Genomic DNA, 9,931 nt, shown 5'->3' with positions numbered 1-9,931 from the left:
ATGCCAATGGAAAATTGCAATCGAGTTTGTACAAAGAAAGATTGCTTTCGTTCTATATTCTATTATTTAATAACACTAGAACATGAGATTGACACACAATAATATCAAAACAAATTAACTATTCTTTGATTAATTTAAACTAACATTATTAGATGAAGGAGTTATACATATGCAACCCCATTACTCATTAATCGGTCAACTACATTTTTATACAAAGGAAGGAAAATTCTTTTCAAGCACAAATCTAAACAGGAGGAATTCAACAGGAACAAAGCCTGGTTAATACTTCATTTCGCCTCAAGCCGAGAGTGTACAAATGTGTACCTGGAAATGGCAATACAAGAGGAAAAGAAGGAGGAGTCAGCAGCAGTAATAACACAGCAACGCAACAGCAACCCAACAGCAGCAATTCGAACCAGATTCAAGGCCCAGAAAACTTTGAAGAAAACTAAACAAGCTCAATGGAACAAACCCAAAAGTTTGTAAAAAGACTAAACAGCAACAACCCACGCGTGTATTAAACCCGAAACTAAACTCGTTTCTCACTTTGTTTTTGTTTTCTCTTTTTCAACTCTCCAACACTCTTGAGAGTTTCAGAATGTCTTCCTCTTCCAAGAATCCTCTCTAAAAAAAAACCTCTCCTAAAAATGTCCTCTCAAAATCGTTCCCCCTTCTATGTCAAAAATGACTCTTATTTATAGCAAGACTCTTGTCTTGAACCAATAACCCGAAATATTCCCCTAATTGCATGCCTTGCCCCCCACTACTTAATGTTTTTCTTATTTAATTCCCTTGTTTCCCATGCCTACATGTTTTGTCCCCCACTACATTAAACAATTATATTATTCTCACTCCGTTATATCTTGTCCCTCATGCCTACCTTAAACAATTATATTATTCCCACACTATATTATGTCTTGTCCCCCACCATGTACTATTTTAATATTATTAATGTCTAGTGGACGGAGCACTCAGATTAAATAATTGTTCAAATTTTCAATTCCAAAAATACCCCTCCGACCTTACTAAAATTACCATTTTTACCCCTAAAAATACTGCAATTTACCAATCTACCCCCATCAGCTATAACCAATTTACTTAATCAATTCCAACCAAAATACAGCAAATATAACCAATTCCTAAACAAATTCAATCAACAAATTTAAACTAAATCTAACAATATTACAGTCAAGACGAAGGACTAACATATTTCTATATTAAAAACTAAATCCTTTTAAATTAATAAGAACAAACTGAAGAAATAATTAATTGAACTTCAACTTAAAACTAACAACATTATAATTAAACTAACAATTTCTACATAAAAATAAACAAGAAAAAAAATGAAACAAACTGAAGAAAATAACAAAACGATAAACACGAAATTAATATCAAACATATCTGATTTTAAATCCGAAAATATCAAACAAATTACGGACAAAAACGAAACTTAAACCAACTAACCGGATCGGAACGACGATGAACTTGAACGAAAACAAATCTGCCCGGAAACAATTATCGCACCAAAATAACTTGACGCCGAAGACGACCACGAACGGACCATCGAAGAAGATGGTCGTTTGGTGTCGTTTGAAAAACGAAGCAGTTGCAAGGAGAATTGGTTTTGAATCAGATGCTCGACGAGGCAGCAGCAACGCAGCAGAAGCAGATGTTGGACGAAGCAGTCATGGGAGGTGAAGCAGAAGCGATGGTGGTGGTTTGGGCAGTGGTGAGCGGAGGCAGCCATGGGAGCTCGAGCTCGAGCTCGACGAAGACGAAGAAGATGAAACAACAGCAGTGTTTGGATGGTGAAGCAGAAGAAGCAACAGCGGTGGAGCTTGGGGCGGAGCGACGACGAGCTGCTTCACGTCGTTGCTGCTTGCGATAAGCGGACATGGCTGGAGCTCGTTTGGAGGAGGAAGATGGTGGAGGGTGTTCATGGCCGGTCGTTCAAGGTGGTCGACGAAGCAGATGAAGCAGCGGGGTGGTGCTAGACGATGGTTCAAAGGAGATGGTGGTGGAGGGCAGTCCATGGACGAGCTTGAGCTCGCCATGGAGAAGACAAAGCAGCAAAGGGCAGCCATGGGAGATGGACCTCAAGGGTAGTCGTTGGAGCAGGAGGACGATGATGGAGGCTGTGAAGGGGTAGCCATGGTTGGGGAGCTTGGGGAGTTGGAGAAGAAGGAAGGGCGGGGCGGATGTTTAGGTTTAGGGTTTTTTTGTGAAAAAATGAAAATGAAGTGGAGATAGGAGGTTGGGTCATTTGGGGTTATGGGGAGGACCGGGTCGGGTTGACCCGATATGGGTTTGGTTCTTTGGGCTTGTGGTTAAAAATTGAAAAGAAGGCCCAATCCGGTTTTCTTCTATTTTTTGTTCTTTTTTATTTATTCAATTTCCTAATTAATAAAGTTAAAAATGCTAGGATTAAATTATAAAACCCAAGATTATCTCAAAATACTAATTAACTTCTAATAACAATTAACACACAATTAAATAGCAATTAACAATAAAGTCACACAATTTGGAAGTTAAATGCTAAAAATGCAAAAATACATATTTTATGATTTTCTTCATTTTGTAAAACAAACTTAATTACTACTAACTGTAAAATTAAATATTAAATGCAAATGCGACATATTTTTTTTATACTTTTTATTAATATAACAAAATAAACATGCACAAACAAACATACAAATAATTATCCAAAAATGCCACGAAAATTCAAAAATTGCACACAAAGGAAAATTATTTTATTTTGAATTTTTTGGGAGTAATTCTTTCATAGGGCAAAAATCACGTGCTTACAACATTCAAATCCTTAAGTAGTGGTCTAATCCACCACAACCCTTCCGGGATCCGGCCACACATAACAAGCCATAATAGAGGAATGCTTCTGAATAACATCAATTACGGCGGCCGACAGACCTCACGCGTACCGTCACAAATCACTTACATAACTTGATCACGCTGAAGGAACTGATCACTGACACCAATATGCCAATTCATCTATGGCTAATCAATCCACTTCCTTCCAATTTATCCTTGATTGCCTTAGAAATAATACTACTCCATTCAACACATAACATACTCCATCTGCACTTATCCCGAGTGACCCTGAATCACGAGACCATGCTGTCTCAAATCCCATGAACCATTTCATACCTCCCAAATGCTACACTGCAAGTCAAAATATTATAGAACATTTTGGGCACTTTCTCATAAGTTGCTACAAAGCCTGATTCTTAATTGTACTTGTAGGCTCGAAATCATTAGACACCACACTCTACCCCTTTGAATCTACTAGGACCATTACTGAGAGCCACCCGCTCTGACTTAGTCCCGAATATAATCAACTCCATAAATCTTATAACACATGAATACCCTTTCGACGAAGCACCTGGCGGAATCACTTCCTTTGAAGCCTGCATCTATACAAGGCATAAATCCCGAATCCTTCCTCAAATCCGAACATGAGCCAATAAGGCCAACCATAGCATGCATTCAACAATTCATATGCTCAAATTACCACTTATGGTCTTTTGCCGTAGCTGAGATAACCCATTATTATACTAATAACTGAAAACCTCGCAAGTAGTTAACCATGCAACCTAATCATAGGCGGTGAGACTCTCCCACTTGGCTTGAAGCCATTATTTCACAACTTTGGAATTCACCCGACTTCTTTATCTCTTATTGACATAACCTTTCGCAATCAACCGCCAAAATTCTCGGAATCTTTCTGTAGAACCCCCTCTTTATACTCTGACTCATCAACCATATTTGCACGACCGACCTCTTCGCTGCATAACTAATAGAATTCTTCGCAGAAGCTTCGCCAACCACGCGACCGCTAACCTGCTCACAGGGAATAACCCACCTGTGGGAATCACTTTCTGATATCTTCCAACGCTACTGCACGGGGTACAATCACTATGACACCAATAACCCATCCTGAGTCCAAGCTCCCTCTCTAGCTGCACCAGTCCATTCATCCCTCGTAGACATCACTTAGATGCGGGGCAACAACCTTCCAATTCGAAGTTATGCTGCATCCTTCTTCCTTTTAAGCAGCTCCTTCTCGTTATATCCAATCTTCTGCCGCATAATAATCCATACTTCAAATTAGACCCGTAGACCCCAATCACCAATTACTAAAATCCCAAATCATTCCAAACTTCCTTAAGGTGCGTAGTCATCCTACCGCCAAGCCCATATGCAACTCCGCCACTCACCCACTTCGGGCAAACTCGATTCTTTAATCAACTAATCGACCTGCGCTTCTCATACCTGGCCTTCTAGAAGTTTTAAACACCGCCTGACACTTCTCACACGTCCCTCCTCATACTTTGCTGCTCAATTGTTGCCTTAAATAAAATCTACCTTCATAGCACTTGAACCCACAAGTCGTGACTAACTTTAAACCTTTCTGAAGGTCATCTTTCTCGAGCCGTGAGCACTAGGAACATCGGTTCCATCCTGACCCCCTGCACCCCGCAATCTCTAACCGCCGCATCTTCATTACTAACTCGCAATATCCTGCTTCAAAGGAGATTGTAGAAGATCATAATACCGGCGAATTTAGTACATTCAATAAGGACAACGACACCGCATTGTAGAAGAAAACTCCACCATGCTAGCAAATACTGAGTCTCGACACCTTAACAACCTGAATCTGAACATTTTCAGCCCGATTGCCTTTCCCCTGCTGGGAATAAAACACCAAATCTCTAAATCATGCACAAAGTAAACCTCCTTTCAAGTCATTCACTGCCCCGACACGTAGGCAAATATCCTACCGTCATAACAATACTGCGGAACAATTGTTCATAAGCATCATGGCAACTGGTGCCTAGCCTCGAAGCTCTCAGAAATACTACTACTGAGCTGAATCAAAAGAATATCCTTCCATAAGGCGACGATAATAGTCCCATCAACTATACCGGGGGAAACATCCCGCACCACATCTGTTGTACCATTACAATTCTTCATCTCTCGACTTACAACAAGCAATTCATGTTGCGTAAGATTGAGTAGGAAGGAAACAAAGATATAAGCCTCACAGGAATCAAATCGCACAATCGGGAATCAAGAAGGGAAGTACTCCTAACAACCCTGTAGCCTCCCGAAGATAAGAACAGACGTCTCCATACCGATCCGCAAGACTCTACTAGACTTGCTCATGACTCGTGAGACCTACGGGAACCTAGAGCTTTGATACCATGTTGTCACGACCCAAAATCTACTAAGGGTCGTGGTGGTGCTGGACACCGCTGTCAGGCAAGCCAACTGAAATACTTAATTCAATTCTTATTTTAATAATTTTGAAAACACTTCTTTTGTACGATTAAAACGACACATCAGTATATTCTTCCGAATAAATAAGGAAATATTTAACAACTTTAAAATTTCTGAATATACCCAACTATATCCCAGAACCCGGTGTCACAAGTACATGAGCAATTTCGAAGAAAAACTAAATAGAGTACAATAGCTGTCCAGAATACAATTGGACAGAAAATAAATAGAATCCTGAGAGAGACTGTACTAGCTGCGGATCGCCTCGAGGAAATACAGCTCACCTAGTCTCCGTGTCAATCATGCTGCTATGCCACTAGCCACACAATAAACTTGTGCGACAAAAATGCACAACAAGTGTAGTATGAGTATGAAAACAACGTGTACTCAGCAAGTATCCCATCTAATCTCGAAGAAGTAGAGACGAGAGGTCGACTTTAACACTTGCTAGTGGTCAAATAATGATACACTAAATGTGAGGACATCAGGGATTATTATAGCAGTTGTGAGCACAGGATTTTTGCCCTATATGAATTACTCCCATAAATTCAAAACGAAATAATTTCTTTCGGTATTTACAATTTTGTGGATTTTTGTGGCATTTTATGTTAATTGTTCGCATTTTGTCTGTGCATTTTAATTCATAAGAAATACAAAAATATCTTGCATTTTTGCATTTAAGATTTAACTTTGCATTTTAGGATTAATTAACAAATTAGTTGTTTTATGAAAATGGAAAATCACAAAAATAGTGTAATTTGCACTTTTAATTTTAAGTAGTTTTCCTTATAATTTATTTCTAAATTGAGTTAATTACTATTTAGGGTTAATTAGTGACTTTATTGAGTTAATTAGTTTCTAAGAATTATTTTAGGATTTGTATTAATTCTGGAAAAGAGAAAAAGAAAAAGGGAATTAAAAGAAATAAGAAAGAAAGAAAGAAGAGATTCAGCTTGGGCCAGCTCTTAACCAATCCACCCAGGCCCAAGCACTTTTAGCCAATCCACCACCTGATCCAAGCCCAAATTCCCCCACGCCCGGTCCGTTCCCCCTATTAATCAAAACGACCCCGTTTGGCTTAGAATCAATCCCAGCCGTCGAGGTTTGTAAGATCTGACGGTTAGCTAGGACTCCTAAGTATAAAATTGTCCGAACGCCCCCCTACCCCCCTCTCATCATCTCCACACCCTCAAAGAACATCCCGCCGTCTCCGCCATGAGCCGCCTGCCGGAATTCGCCTCCGCTGGTGGCGGTGCTCCAATCAACCCCATTTTTACACCATTAGTTCCTATCTTTCTCCTCTTTCCAAATCTCCAAACCCCCTCCCTCGAATCCCAGTCGAACTTCTCGAATCTAGAATCGAAGGGAACAACCAAAACCCTAATTTGTCCAATCTGTCCCAAAATTACACCCTAGGATCCCCTTCATCTCCTCACCCCAAATCCCTAACCTGTTTCCTTCAAATCTTCGTCAAGCTTTTCGAATTTTAGATCAAAAAATGAAGCCCTAATCTGTTTCTCCCCTACTGATTTCTAATGTTTTCAAGGCTCGATTCGAGCCCAAAAATTATGCCAGTCATTTGTTCTCAGTAAGAACAATTGATTAGTGTCATCTTTGGGTTTATTTCAAAGCTCTCCGGATTCCGGCCAAGTCGTCAATGTCCATTTAAGTTCGTCGCCTTTATCGTTTGCCTAAGGTTAGACCAGTGTTTTCTTTCTCTTATTCTTTGCTTAGTTTTGGTTTTGGTTTTCTTTATTTCATGTGTTTGAATCTGTGTGAATCCATTAGGTCTAATTGCAATAAGTTTTAGAGATTATACGTCTGTTTAATTGTTATTTTAGATGATCTTGTGAATGCTGAGTGTTTTATTCATGTTATGCTTTGTTCAATTAATAGAAGTTTTGCATTGTTGTTGAGAATGCCTTTGATATGTTTGAAGCCTTTGGCATTTGTTTAGTACTGTTTGTTCTACTTCAGGGGATCTTAGGGGAGTTAATTGTTATGCCTAGAACTTTGGGGGGTCTCAAAGGGAATGGCAGGGGTAGTAATAATTGGTTGGGCAAAGGGCAGTTTGGGGACTTCATAAGGTAAGAGAATCAATTCTGTTAGGGGAGAGGCTCTAGAAGATAGGATAAACATGAGTCTGTTAGGAGGGGTGATTTTCAGATTCTTTAGAGGGGTAAGAGGGTAAAAACAATTTGGTTTGAGAGGGTTAAAATGGGAAATAGCTAGCTAGAATAGGGCTGCACTAGATAGGCTTATATAAGGACCTCCTTCTCCTCATTTTGGGATAGTTTTTACACATTCTGAAATCTGAGAGAAAATTGGAAAGCTAAGAAATACTGAAAATTCAAAAACAGCTGAAAAGAGTGAAAGCACTGTACCATTGAATTCTCTGTTTAAATTCTAAAGTTTTCCATTGCTGAAACGAGTTTTGATTTTCTTTGAGGTTGAAAATGGCTTGAGTTTGGGTATTTGAAAGAGTTGATTTAAGTGTATTGATTGGTTTATTGTTCTACTGATGTTCTGAGTGAATTTCACTGTTCAAACTGCTGAATCTGGGATGTTTCTTGCTACTGCTTGGCTGAACCTCACTCCTTCCATTTTTCTTAATTTTCAGGTACATGTTCTAAATCCATCATGATGTAGCTCTCAAGTTGGGAATGAGAATAAAATCCATGCTGATTCCTTCTATTTTATGTGTTCATTCGATTCAATATAGTTCATTTAGCTTTACTGATTAGATAGATCTTCATGTTATGTAATTAATTAGAGACTGTTTGAACTCATGAAATGCTTTTGGATCTGTTGGTTACGTTAGTTGTAGTAAAGGTTAATTTAGCCATCTATATTAGCTGAATACAGGGTTTGTTCTAGTAAATGTATGGTATACCAGTGTTTTGGTAGTTGATTGTGTGCATTATTTGAATTCGACGCATGAAGTTCAGTGCATGTTGATTTTGGTTGTTCCATGCTTAGATATGTTAACAAAAGGAATACAGGGCTGTAATATTGAAAGGTGTCATCATATCAGTCTACTTTGGATTTTAATTTGTGGTTCTGTGATTAGAAATTTACATTAAGTGATGAGTTTAAAGGGGAGGGGGATAGCCTTAGGATTTCTTCAGCAAATGTGAATGTTTCATGGTGCTAGATTCAAGCTGGCCTTCTTCAGTAGTATGTATATCTTTCTGGGTCATCTTTCTATTTTGTGTCAGGAGTAAATCAACATGATTAAGAATCTGGGGGTAATTTGTTACGATCCAAGTAAAATCTGTATGTTGGCTTCTGGAATTCTGATAATATTGGAGCATGCCTACTTCAATTTGAGTTTATTAATTAGTTGGTGGTTTCTTATTTGCTGTGTGAATAGGGTTAATTGATTAAGGTCTGTATCTCTATTTGGAGCTTAGTGCTTCCAATGCTCAAAAGGTCTCGTGGTGCCTGAGACTCGAACTCGAGTCGGATTATGTGGTAGCCATAGAGTTGGCTTTCCGAATTTGATTCGCTTCAGGCATACATTTGGTGTTATGGAGATTCGATGTTGAGTCCCTCACCCCAAAATAAGAATAGCATACCTTCAGAAAGTTGGGGCTCATTCTCGGGCCCAAATGAAACAATTTGTTTCGAATGTGCTTAGTTTGTTCGCGTTGGGCTGCTGGCACGTTAGTGATGGGTTGTCCCTCTTTGACTTTAATTCACCAATATGTTTGAGATTGGATTAAACCTTTGCTTTAAATAATCAACCTTCCCTTGTGAGTTTGTTTTCTTTTGAGGTTTCTTTAGTCACATCTTGGGCCTTAACTAACTAAATTATCAATGGTGGAGGTGTGCCATATTATAACAATACAATAGTTTATGGCCCTCCAAATGTAACTAATATTCTTTTAAAATTAGAATAGATTGAGGTGCGCCATGCCAAATATAAATAGTAATGCATGGCCCTCGGTTTAATTAATCTTGTATTGGTCCCTTAATTAATATTGTTATCCTTAGAATTTGAGGCGTGTTGTTTAGCTAAATTCCACGGCTCTCACAAAGTTGCAAACGCGAAATTGCTTTAGGCGCGTTAGTTTAATAATATTACTTTCCTAAATTCGGGTGCATATTTATGTGACCAAAATCCAAATCACAACGATGTTAAAATATGTCAAAGATCGCAGGTGCATTTATGTGACGCGGTTTGAGACGTGTTTTAATGACATTGCAATCTTCCTTTAATTAATTAAATAAAAGCGGACAAAGTTAAAATTTGTACATAGGTTTATAATTGTTTAAAATCAGATAATTAAGCGAAATATAACAATTGAGCGACCGTGCTAGAACCACGGAACCGTGGAATGCCTAACACCTTCTCCCGGGTTAACAGAATTCCTTACCCGGATTTTTGGTTCGCGGACTGTTAATCAGAGTCAATCTTTTCCTCAATTCAGGATTCAGCCAATGACTTGGGACACCATTAATCTCCCAAGTGGCGACTCTGAATCTTTTAAATAAATCCCGTGTCGATTGTCCTTTAATTAGAAAAAACTCCTTTAATACCCTAACGGGTATAGGAAAAAGGAGGTGTGACAGCTCTGGTGACTCTGCTGGAGAAAAGAACCCAGAATTTTTGGTTCAGGGTTCAGAATTCGAG

This window comes from Nicotiana sylvestris, chromosome 3 (genome assembly GCF_000393655.2).
Source record: "Nicotiana sylvestris chromosome 3, ASM39365v2, whole genome shotgun sequence".
Lineage (NCBI taxonomy): Eukaryota > Viridiplantae > Streptophyta > Magnoliopsida > Solanales > Solanaceae > Nicotiana > Nicotiana sylvestris.
This window is presented reverse-complemented; position numbering follows the sequence as displayed.